This window comes from Megalobrama amblycephala, linkage group LG20 (genome assembly GCF_018812025.1).
Source record: "Megalobrama amblycephala isolate DHTTF-2021 linkage group LG20, ASM1881202v1, whole genome shotgun sequence".
Lineage (NCBI taxonomy): Eukaryota > Metazoa > Chordata > Actinopteri > Cypriniformes > Xenocyprididae > Megalobrama > Megalobrama amblycephala.
In genome coordinates this window covers 4,085,574-4,099,138 of record NC_063063.1, presented here as the reverse complement: position 1 = coordinate 4,099,138, position 13,565 = coordinate 4,085,574, and the positions used below count along the sequence as shown (strand labels likewise).

The window sequence follows — 13,565 nt, the reverse complement described above, 5'->3', positions numbered from 1 at the left end:
CACTGCTTCATGAAGCATTGGAGCATAATGAATCAGTGTATCGAATCATGATTCTGATCGCGTGTCAAACTGTCAAACTGCTGAAATCACGTGACTTTGGCGCTCCGAACAGCAGATTTTCCAGGAGCTCATTGCTTCTACTTTCAGTTAAACTGCTAACAGTGATTGTAAATTAATTGCCTAAATTATTACATTATTTGCTAACTGCATTCTTTAAATTGTAATGTTGACATGCATTCTCTGTAAAGCTGCTTTGAAACGATATGTATTGTGAAAAGCACTATACAAATAAATGTGAATTGAATTGAATTGAATTGATGCACTTTCAGCTTTGCAGACCGTTTACATTCACAAACATCTACATTACTCACTGCATGAAAGGTAATTTTCAAAAAGCCATAATAGGGGCACTTTAAATATTAGCATGTGCACAGAATAGAAGTGGTGTTCAAGCACCTGCCCTTTGGTCTTTGATAATTGCCCTTTTTGCAAGACATTTTTTGTAGTTTTCATTTAAATTTGGCCCATGGCATCAATTCTCATATAAGTGTGTGCCCGAAAACTGTATTTGGGTCATTGACGAATAAGGTTTTTAAAAGTGTAAAAAAAAAAAAAAAAATGTACTGGAGATTTAATAAAACTTAAAAATGAATTATGTGTTAACAATAAGATTATGTGGATTTTATAATCAGCACTGCTTTTGTCAGTTTTTACAAGATGGACAAAATTTGTCAACAAAAAGTCATTCAGTTTTTACTAAATTTTTGGTTTTACTGAACAACACTTTTGGTATACCGAATGATGATATTTTCAAACAATGCTAATAGGGTGATATCTAGCTAGCTAGTTAGCTGTTCCACAATTGGCCGGATTCACCGCATGACAACAATCATGTGTTTCGTGTTTATTGTCACACCTTCAGTTCCACTAATGCTCACAAATCTGTATTTTTATAACAGTTAAAGCACTTTTAAATAAACTTTTCCTAATAAATTTACTCACCCCCATGTCATTCAAGATGTTCATGTCTTTCTTTCGTCACTCGAAAAAGAAATTAAGGTTTTTGAGGAAAACATTCCAGGATTTCAACGGCTACCAACAGGTTGAAGGTCCAAATTGCAGTTTCAGTGCAGCTTCAAAGGGCTTTAAACGATACCAGACGAGGAATAAGGGTCTTATCTAGCGAAACAATCGGTCATTTTCGAAAAAAATACAACTGTTTATGCTTTATAAACACAAAATCGCCTTGAACGTACTTTCCGTTTCCGCATTCTTCAAAACGCTTACGCTGAATGTCCTACGCCTTCCCTATTCTTCTTACGGAAAAAAACTAAACTGCCGCTGCGTTCATTCCATAACTAGAATAGGGAAGGCGTAGAACATTCAGCGTAAGCGTTCATCGAAAATGACCAATTGTTGCGCTAGATAAGACCCTTATTCCTCGTCTGGTATCGTTTAAAGCCCTTTGAAGCTGCACTGAAACTGCAATTTGGACCTTCAACCTGTTGGTAGCCGTTGAAATCCACTATATGGAGAAAAATCCTGGAATGTTTTCCTCAAAAACCTTCATTTCTTTTCAACTGACGAAAGAAAGACATGAACATCTTGGATGGCATGGGGGTGAGTAAATTATCAGGAAAAGTTTATTTAAAAGTGGACTAATCCTTTAAAGCTCTTTTCATGTAGTCGCAATGTTATATTGTGTCATGTTTATCAAAATAAAACTGATAAAAAACTTAGACCCCACTACATTAGTTTTTATATGGTATATGCTTGTGAACTTTATTCTTGTGAAAACAGAAGCTGTTAGCAGTACATAAAGTCAGGTAACAAAAGGTAACGAAAGTATTTCACATGGTTTGTCACTGCTGTTAAATTAACCACTATTAAAATAATTACAAAGAGCCAGCATAGCCCTCCATTAAGCTTAACAACAAGCAAGCGAGTCTGCGTTGGCGTAAAGTAGTGGTGCAAGGTCGGAAACAGCACCAAATTTAATAAAAATGCCCGCAAAATTCACTACATGAAATGTCACTGTGTAAGATTTTGTCTTTTATGTGTTTATATATCATATAGTTAAGTTATATCACATGTGTATCACCCGAATATCAATTTGATTGCAATTGTAATAGGCTAGGCTATCTATTCATTTTAATACAGCAGTTCAATTAACAATAAGTTAATATTAAATCAAAATTTTAAACACAGAAATGTCAAGTTTTTGCTCCATTTATAAATATAAATATATATTTATAAATAGCTCCAAACAAAGCAGAGCAGTGGTGTTTGTTCATGAAGGAATCAATCGGTTTGAACGAATCACTGAATGAATGATTCTTTTACTCACTTATTAAGACTTGCCGCCACCTACTGGAGGTTTTAGTTTCTAGTCTAAAAGTAAAAGTATCATTACATTTCAAACCGTTCTTTTTTCTTTTTAAATTATTTAAAAACTATTATTCATACTCCAATTGCTATTGTAAATACATTCCAATAATAATAGTAATAATAAATAGTAATTTAGTAACAATGCCACATCTGGTGAGTATTAAACATCTGCATGAGTGTATGGGTATGGTAAACAAATAAATAAATATGTAAGTAATTTAAAGATGTTCTAGGCCTACAATATGTAACTAACTTTGCTTTGCTTTGGTGTTACAGTATACTAAACACTGTAATGGGGAAACTAAACACATAGATATCATATGATCCTGGCCTAAATTAGTGATGACGCACCGTAAGGCTAAACTGGTCTGGCTGAAAGGGATGGGTGGGGATCTAATGATGGAATTACAACAGGAGTTGGGGTAAAGTGAGCTGTTTACTACAACTTTGTGATTGATTCTCATTCTGACCTTCTTTGCGCAAAACCATTAGATAAGCGTCATAAGATAAGTATTTTTTTCTTAATAGATCACATGATCAGTTTAATATACTAGCTTTATCTTGCTAACTTGTTGACAATGTCACTGTAAGTCCAAGACCACTGTTGTACAGTAGCTATCATATTTTTAGTGCATTAATTAAAAGTGATTTCTGTTATTAATTTTAGAACTGGTTTCCAAATTTGTTTATAAAGAGAGTGTGCACAACGTTTGTGGAGGACTCTTTCAGGTAAGATGTCTGACTTGAGCATTCAGTATCTCTTGTGTTAGATTTTCTCTGTTGGACAGATCCTCCATCTGTTGTTTTGTAGCAATGGCGGTCTGTGTCAGTGTGGGTCCACGCGAGACACGCACCCCTCAGGAGCCCTGGGCGATAACTTCAGCACAGCCATCGTCAGTCACTGGGACAGCACACAGCACTCCTGCGAACAGCCCACAGATGCCTTTGGAGAGCTGGAGTTCGCTGGGGCCGGCAAGAGACACAGCTATGTGAGTCGTGTTTGAGCTGTATCTCATAGATAATAGTGATCTGGATCACATGCCTAATAGAGATTTTAGAGAATTACACTTTTTGGTAAACAATCACACTAACCTAAAAAAAAAAAGCTACAAAATTTGTTTAAAAATGTATGTAAATAATTGTCAGTTAGTCTAATTATTGAAATGGGTCTGTGTACGTTACAAAAAAAAAAACAAGAATTTGGCTTTATTTTTACTTTCAGGGGTAGAAAATGAACAAACAGCTTGAACGTGGGGTGGGAATAAAACGCCTCTTTCCACTGATTGGTCAACCAGAGATCAAACCGTGTCGTCATCAGTTCTTCCTTAGTTCCATGCAAAAGAATAATAGTCAACTACATTTAATCTTTCTCATCTAACAACTAGACTTACAAATGGCTGCACACAAACTGTAACGGGACAGAGTCTAGACAGGGCTTTCGTCTGTGTTGTTATAAATTCAGCAGATCATGTAGTTTAACTTATAAATATTAATTTACTTCGCTTCTGCACCCACAACTACAATTACACAGGACAGTGTGGAGCGAATGCTTTTACATTGTAGTGAAGTGCTGACCAGTTTCGATTTAAGTATAAATACACAGCAGTCATAACTTTTATTTTAGACAATACACTGAGTTTTGGTCAAGGTATGGTGTTGAAATGATATGACAGATATGAAAAGATATATAGGCCTATGACATTATCAGTATCAGTGTAGCCTTGCTGTCACAGCACATATATTGAAATTTCTACAAATATATGATATGTCATTATCCCTCTGCCATGTTACACGTGTATATAGTACATGCTATTTGTTCCTCAAAGTGGCACTGTTGTTTCACTGTTGAAATGTGAATTTGACATCATGATTTGATGAAGAAGGTGAACTCGTTTGAGATGCAAATTTGAAATATCACACATTAAAAAAGGCAAAAAAAAAAAACGAGAAGATATCAAAACCCTGAAATAACACTTTGAAAAATAAAGCCAGAGATAAAAAGTGTTTTTGTACTACGGAGCCCCTAAAGGGACATGGTGGTAGAAAAAAAAAATGGGAAGGAAGGAAATTTTACGTGGTGGTGGAAAAAAATTTGGGATGGGAGGAATTTTTTTTTTCAAATCTTTTGCGTTCCCTCGCAAAGATTGCGTTCCCTCGCAAAGATGTTTTGCGTTCCCTCGCAAAGATTACATTCCCTCGCAAAGATGTTTTGCGTTCCCACGCAAAGATGTTTGCGTTCCCTCGCAAAGTTATAATCGTTCCCTTGCTGTGAGCTCGGATAAACACTTCCTCTTTAATGTCCCGCTGGCTGGCAGTAGTGTTTTAGTTAGTAACATACGTTAATAATGCACACAAATAATGCGCGGCTCATAGAGTTTGAACTTGTTGGACTCAAAAATGAATGCAGTCAGTGCTTATGTCAAGCAGTTCGGTTGGTAATATATTCACAGATTCGAGCTTCCCGGATTAATAACTCGTGAGCTAAACGTTGTTAAAACACAAATGCAGCTACTTCCAATCATAGTAGCCTAGACAACAAGCTACAACAACCCAATTTTCCTCAAATGTGTTTTATAATAAATTGGTCTCTAAGAGCAGGCGGCGGAGATACACGCCTGAAGGGACCGTCTGAAAAGTGCAAAACCCGAAACCCTTTTGCTCATTTTATATTACGAAAAATACTCAATAACTTCACTGTAACACACTGTACTGGCACCAAATTCAGTTCATACATCACTGCTCTCCTGCTGGTTGTAGGTACTACAACACTTAGTTTGGCAAGTAGCACTTAAAGGCCTTCTTTACACAAATGATGTTGGTACACAGGTTACATACAACAGCTTTTGCATGATAATGGCTTACTGGATTTGATGGGCATTACAATTTATTTAATATTTTTACTAATAACAGTTAAGTTATTATTATATTATTTTATTTAATAATTAATAATCATAAACGTTATGCTTTTTTTTTTTTTTTTTATCAAACTAAGTGTTGGGTTTTGCACTTTTCAGACGGTCCCTTCAGGCGTGTCTCTCCGCCGCCTGCTCATAGAGACCAATTTGTTATAAAACACATTTGAGGAAAATTGGGTTGTTGTAGCTTGTTGTCTAGGTTACTATGATTGGAAGTAGCTTCATTTGTGTTTTTAACAACGTTTAGCTCACGAGTTACTAATCCGGGAAGCTCGAATCTGTGAATATATTGCCAACTGAACTGCTTGACATAAGCACTGACTGCATTTCTTCATTTTTGAGTCCAACAAGTTCAAACTCTATGAGCCGCGCATTATTTGTGTGCATTATTAACGTATGTTACTAACTGAAACACTACTGCCAGCCAGCGGGACATTAAAGAGGAAGTGTTTGTCCGAGTTCACAGCAAGGGAACGATTATAACTTTGCGAGGGAACGCAAACATCTTTGCGTGGGAACGCAAAATATCTTTGCGAGGGAACGCAAAACATCTTTGCGAGGGAACGCAAAAGATTTTGAAAAAAAAATTCCTCCCATCCCAAATTTTTTTCCACCACCACGTAAAATTTCCTTCCTTCCCTTTTTTTTCTACCACCATGTCCCTTTAGGGGCTCCGTAGTATTACCATCTATCATTGTCAGAAATTAATTTTCCCCAATCTTATTAAATATGTCATCTTTAATTTTAATAACATTTTAAATTTAGTCAATTAAATTAAGAGACATGCCAGTTAAAATAAGAAACAATTGATTTGTAAGATGGGAAAAAAAACTATTTTCTAAAATCAAAATAAAACTGAGCTTAATGAACCAAGGTCAACGTACCAGCCTTTTAAACCATCTACAGAAACTCAAGTCTAAGTTGAGCTCAAGTGCACAAAAAGGCTATATAAAAAAATCGTCAATATAGCGGAAAAATAAAATAATGTTAAATTAAATAGTCAAAGTCTACTTGCACTGGATGTACTGGTTTCGGCCTCATCATCAGTGGTGTAAAGTAACGAATTACAAATACTCTCGTTACTTTAATTGAGTATTTTTTCTCAGGAATTGTACTTTATTAAGTAGTTTAAAAACAGTGTACTTTTACTTGTACTTGAGTACATTTTTAGTGCTGTATCGGTACTTTTACTGCGCTATTTTCCCTCAACCTGCAGTCGCTACATTATGTTTATTTTTATTCCTGTCAATGATGATTGGCTAAGGAGAATAATCAGTCCAGTGATTCCCGTCCAATCAAATCGCGCATAGAAAACTTGCATCAGACAGACTTCAAAACACCTGGCGCCAGTTTAGTTTAATCATGGAGGAGGGGGAGGAGGAGGAAGGAAGTGTGGTGGATGCTTCAACATGCAATAACTCAAATACAGCACTTCAGTATCCTTGGCCGTACCTGAAGGAGCTTTTTACAATGAAGGCGAAGAAGGGCAATTGTGTCATTATGTCATGCCTACTTTGCTTGCCCAGACCGGTCAGTATATCACTGGCATAAAGTTGGGTTGACGTTAGACGTTTGATATTCGCAAATTTAGGGACCGTCTCTAAAGTTGGTATGCATGATTCTAACTTCAATAACATTTGAAGGAAATAATTTACAGTCATAAAACCAACTGTAATGTGTTCATCTGCATGTCAGCTCTGATGCACATCTTTTATATTTTTGATATTTATTAAAATTAATTGTCAAATCATGTGTAAAAATGGCTATTTTTCATTACTGTATATACGCTCATACATAAATATGCCATAATTTAAAGCTCAACATTTGAAGGGAATAATTTACAGTCAAAAAACCAACTGTAAAGTGTTCATCTACATGTCAGCTATGATGCACATCTTTTATATTTTTGATATTTATAAAAATTAAATGTCAAATCATGTGTAAAAATGGCTATTTTTCATTACTGTATATACGCTCATACATAAATATGCCATAATTTAAAGCTCAACATTTGAAGGGAATAATTTACAGTCAAAAAACAAACTGTAAAGTGTTCATCTACATGTCAGCTCTGATGCACAAAAATAGCCATTTTTATACATGATTTGACAGTTTATTTTAATAAATATCAAAAATATAAAAGATGTGCATCATAGCTGACATGTAGATGAGCACTTTACAGTTGTTTCTTTGACTGTAAATTATTTCCTTCAAATGTTATTGAGCTTTAAATTATGGCATATTTATGTATGAGCGTATATACAGTAGTGAAAAATAGCCAGTTTATGCCAGTTTTTGACAGTTTATTTTAATAAATATCAAAAATATAAAAGATGTGCATCAGAGCTGACATGTAGATGAACACTTTACAGTTTGATTTATGACTGTAAATTATTCCCTTCAAATGTTATTGAAGTTAGAATCATGCATACCAATTTCGGATGTAACTTTAGAGACGGTCCCTAAATTTGCGAATATCAAACGTCTAACGTCAAACCAACTTTATGTCAGTTAAACACTAGCATTCAAGAGTTCTTCCTCTAATTTAAAAAAGCACATCGAGGTAAGTTTTTAATATTTGCTAAGTATCATATCTTAAATATTTATTTTAAATGGTATAACAAACGTCACAAATATAGTGTGGGGGGCATAATTAAAAGTGTGTTAGGTTTTATGAGCCAATGTGAATTAGGGATGCACCGAATGTTTCAGGCAACCGAAATTATTCGGCCAAAAACAATTACGTTAGCGATTAGCAACCAGCTTGGAGTGAGAGACACGGTCGTTTTATTAATGCAGCAGTATGGACGTGTTCGAGAAGACGCAAAAATCATCACAAGCAACGACTGCTTAATAAGACTGTATCTCGTCAGTCGTCGTTATTGATGAGAAGAGGGAGCGGGGTTGTTGCTGGTTATACTGTATGTATAATGACTTAAATTGCAAAATGGCTTTAAACAGTTACTAAATACACTGCAGAATGTTACGTTTTCTAATACATGCGCAATTTGAATGTATTTTGTCAGTGGTGCACGAACTCGAGGCGCCAGCTGCTGGACACCCTTAGCTTGTTAGCAGGGTTCAAAGTGCATTAAGCATTAACCTATCATTAGATTTATGCCCCTTACACATATTTCGCTCAACATATAAACGCATTAACCTACTTTATGTCGGCTTAATTATAGATGTATATGTTAATGTAATGTCTTGCATGGCGATTTAAAATTGTAGTTTATGAATGGCAAATTACTTTAATAAAACATCAGTTTTATATATAAATGTTTATTTATTTTTAATAAATGCTTTGATGCTAGCAAAAGTTTATCAGTGGTGTAAAATGTGAGTTACTTAATTTTGAAGTGTATATTTTTTTTTTTTTTTTTTTTTTTTTAACAGAGAAAACATCCATCAAAAATAAAGCAATACAATGAATGTGTCTTGAAAAGAAAGAACTCAGAAGAACAGAATGATTCAGCTGTGAAACAGATTAAGATTAAAGACTATTCCATGTCGTGCAGGCAGGTTGCTCAGTCCACAATTGACAGGCTTGTAGTTGAATTTGTCTGCGAAAGCCTTCAGCCCTTTACCGTAGTTGAACTTCCAACATTTAAAAATCTAATCCATACAATGCAACCTGGCTGTACAGTTATGTCCTAGACCAACTGTGAAGCTGAGAATTGAGGAAGCAGCCACAAAGGTTAAGAAGAACATCATTGCTGAGATGGCAAAAGTCAGCTATATAGGTACCACAACTGATTGTTGGACAGCACAACAACGGAGTTACATCGGTGTATCCGCACACTGGATTGATGAATGTACACTGGAAAGAAGGTCTGCTTCCATTGCCTTTAGACATTTGAAAGGATCACATACATTTGATGTGCTCGCAGGAACCCTGGATGACATCCACTCGGAATATAGCATCTCAGAAAAAATAGTCAGAACAACAACTGATAGTGGATCAAATTTTATCAAAGCATTTAAGGTGTATGGTGAACAGAATCAGCAAGAGATGATTGGTGCTGACTCTGCTGAGGCAGAGACACTGGAGAGTGAGGAAAATGAAGAAGGAGTTGAGGTTCAGGACACCTGTTCCATTTTAAACACTAACACTGGATTGGAGTATCATCTACCTAAGCATCAGCGTTGCGCGTGTCATCCTCTTAATTTGGTGGCTACTGTGGATGCATCCAAGGCAGAGGACAGCAGTGAGGTATATAAGAAGCTTTCCCGTTCAACATTTGCGAAATGCCAGGCATTATACAATAAAACCAGCCGGTCTGCCATCAATGCTGAGATTGTCTAAGAAGAATGTAAGCTGCAGTTCATTCAGCCCAACCAAACAAGATGGAACTCAATGTACAATGCTGCAGAGAGGGTACTAGCAAAAAACTAGTTGAGTTGCACCTGTATGATAGGGCCCTAGAGAAAACATACAGCGGACCACTATTACTCCTATACCTTCCCCTCACCCATCCATTGCACTAAGGACTTGAACGGATAAACATAATACAAGATAGAAACAGACAGACCGACAGCATACATATATTTAGCAACCCTAAAATCGGAATTAAAATAATAAATAATAGTAATAATAAAAATAATGCATAAATAAATAAAAATCTAAAATACTAACAATAATTATAACAGTAGAAGCAGTAGCTGCAGATTAAGTAAGATTAATCTAATTCTTCCACATAGACAAAGATACAGGTTTAGTGTGATTAGACTGTGCAGATGACAGTTCCAGATAAAAGTGTCTCCAGAAAAGAATGCAGCCAATGTGTAGAGGAAAGGTCATGAGGTGGTTTCCAATGTTGAAGTAGTTTCTTTGCAGCAGTCATGGCAGCTAGCCAAAATTTGATTTGGAGAGCAATAGGAACTGAGCGTTGTTGATCAGATAAAAATAATAAAGTATCGTCTGCATATAGAGAAATAGAATGGATTGATGAGCCTAACTGAATCGGGGTAATAAGTTTACACTGTCTAACGAACTGCGCCAGAGGTTCTATTGATAAGTCCAACATGAGGGGAGAAAGCGGACAACCCTGTCTTGTGCCTCTACAAATATTAAAAGTGTCCAAGATGAGTCCACCAGTAGATTGGGTTAGTGTATAGAGTTTGTATCATACTAATAAACTGGTCACCAAAATTTAACTTTTTTTAATGCATAGCCTACCATAAATAGCTCCATTCCAGCCGATCAAAGGCCTTTTCAGCATCAATAAATAGCAGGCCACTGGGTGTTTCTAATTTCCCAGATTCGGCAATGATATGTAGCACTCGACGAACGTTATCTGAAACCAAACGTCCCGTAATCAATCCTGACTGATCTGGGTCAATTCATCTATGTATTACTGACTGTAGACGTTTGGCAATAACTTTAGCATAAATTTTAAAGTTGTCGTTAATCAAGGAGATGGGCCTGTAGTTAGAACAGTCTGAATGGTCATTGCCGGGTTTAGGTAAAACCGTAATTAGAGCTGTATTGAGGTCTTTGTGAAAACGGCCTTTGGATATGGCCTCATTTATAGTGAATAACCAAATGTGGCCAAGTAGATCCCACAGCGCCAGGTATAAATCTATTGGAAGGCCATCGATTTTAGATGACTTCAAGACAGGTAAGGGTTCCACCCATCCTGTAAAGTGGTCGATCGTCCCGTATTTATGAATGAAATCGTGTTTCGTGTTTCAAATCCATATGCAACGCTATTTGTCCCATTATTTCAAGCTGTGTTACGTTGAACGGACGGACGCCAGCATTATTAAGTTAGTTTTCATTGTGATATTCATTTGAAATTCGCCTATGTTGGGAAAGGGATCATGCAAAAAGTCCACACATTTACTATGTTTTTACCATAGCAACTGTCGCTTCACCATGTCATATGTACGTTAGTAAACACCCAGTACAAGAGCATGTATGTATACCATGCTTCTCCCACCGTAACTGTAGATTTACTTATTTGGTATTTGTAACCACATCACTTACCATGGTTTTACCACAGTAACTGCTGTTTTAATGTGGTATTTGTTGTTAAAGCACAGTAACACAACTCTTGTCATGGTTTTACCACAGCTATTTGTAGTTAAAATACAGTAACAGCAACACTTACCATGGTTTTACCACAGTAACTGCTGGTTTAATGTGGTATTTGTAGTTAAAACACAGTAACCGCAACACTTACCATGGTTTTACCACAGTTACTTTAGTTTTAATGTGGTATTTGTAGTTAAAACACAGTAACCGCAACACTTACCATGGTTTTACCACAGTTACTTTAGTTTTAATGTGGTATTTGTAGTTAAAACGCAGTAACCGCAACACTTACCATGGTTTTACCACAGTTACTTGTAGTTTTAATGTGGTATTTGTAGTTAAAACACAGTAACCGCGACACTTACCATGGTTTTACCACAGTAACTGCAGTTTTAATGTGGTATTTATAGTTAAAACACAGTAACCACAACACTTACCATGGTTTTACCACAGTAACATACTCGGTTACTGATGTAACCTCGGTTCCCTGAGATAGGGAACAAGTACTGCGTATGGGGAAAGGTCTCCTTTTTCCCTGTTACTGAAGCCTTTTTTCAATAACGCAGTGTAACTGCATCACGTTGTTGAACCAATGACGGCACGGCATAGCTGCGCGGCCTATGGCAACAAAGCGTGTAAACATTCCCGCCGAAATGGGTGGGGTTTAGGGCTATATAAGCAGGCGTTTCGCCATAGGATTTCAGGTCATTCGACTGAAGCGACGAAACTGAAGCCGCAGCCTCGTGGCACGGCATGTAACGCAGTACTCGTTCCGTATCTCAGGGAACCGAGGTTACGTTAGTAACCGAGTACGTTCCCTTTCGATACTTCACTCGTACTGCGTATGGGGAATGAATTCAACTGCGCCGTGCCACGGCAGGGAACGACTGGACTTGTCTTGGACACTGCACGGGAAAATCTGAGAAAAGTGGACGGCGAGGACCAGCCGGCCGCCTCACAGATGTCTTTAATCGAAACTCCACTAGACCAGGCCCAAGAGGAAGCCATTCCTCTAGTGGAGTGGGCTCTAACTCCTATGGGGCAGTCGAGGCCCATAGAGGAGTAACAAAGAGCAATAGCGTCGACTATCCAACGCGAAAGACGTTGCTTTGAGACCGAAGACCCTTTGGTGCGGCCGCCAAAGCAGATAAAGAGCTGAGAGGGAAATGACCTGTGCTTTGAATGGGGTCGAGAGCACCTTTGGGACGTAGCCATGCCTAGGTTTCAAAACAACCTTGGAGTCGTTGGGCCCGAACTCAAGGCATGCAGGGCTCATGGAGAGGGCCTGCAAGTCGCCAACTCGCTTAACCGATGCTAGTGCAAGTGTGACACTCACAAAATAAGTTTTGTTGAGATTATTACTTTTTGTTTCCTTTCCTTTTATTGCAATAGTATTTTATTTTATTCTGATTTATCTAATTGAATGAAAAGCACATAATGACATGTTTTTCATAAAATGGACACAGGGTGGCAGTAGCTGCAAGTAGCGTCACACTGGGGCATTTAGCGATGCAGAGCAAGATGAGCTCATAATCCGAGTGAATGGAGAATGAGCAACTGTTGTCCTGCGTCACTGATTTTCTGTGTAATATTTATAATATTTTCAGGTTAGTTACACACCTTTTATGTGACTACAAATGTTTATAAGCTAATATGAATCCCTGTTGATGTATGCTCTGTAAGCTAAAAGTATGTCAAAGGTGTAAACCGTTAAGTTTAACAGTACACAGTTGAGAGAATGGCGGCCGACGTCCTCAGATTGTTTATTTTATTTGTTCCTTACGGCTCCGGGGCAGTTGTGGGTTATTTAAGTGTGTGTGAAAAACAGCTATGTATGTTGTCCAATGTTAAGAAGATAAAAAGTTAATGTGAATGTACAGCGTACGACCAGTTACGGCTGCGGCCTTGTTTAAGGGCGCATGCATGTTAGTATTACAATTTACAATAATATAATAATATAATATAATAATAATATTACAATACAACTTAGTTCATAGAACTGAGCGCCAAGTTATGAGGCAGATGCTTATTATTAAAGTTTGTTTTCCTATAGTCTGAATGTAATACAGCTTAAATGCAAATGAGAATTATTCTGTTATATAAAGTGAATACTTATAAAATGTACAGTTATTACAAAAATACTCTTTTAATAAGAGGACAAAGATGACAGTTGTTTAAAGGAAGAAGTGCAGACATGATTGAGGATAGACCAAAAATGGGATTTA

General features: G+C 36.9%; 1 long non-coding RNA gene across 1 annotated transcript; it reads left to right on the top strand.

The window, feature by feature from the left end:
• The first annotated feature begins 2,815 nt into the window (after positions 1 to 2,815).
• LOC125255251 lies at positions 2,816 to 9,678 on the top strand. Its single transcript, XR_007181869.1, has 3 exons — positions 2,816 to 3,117; positions 3,200 to 3,377; positions 8,700 to 9,678. It is a non-coding gene; the product is annotated as an uncharacterized LOC125255251 (long non-coding RNA).
• Positions 9,679 to 13,565: the final 3,887 nt, after the last annotated feature.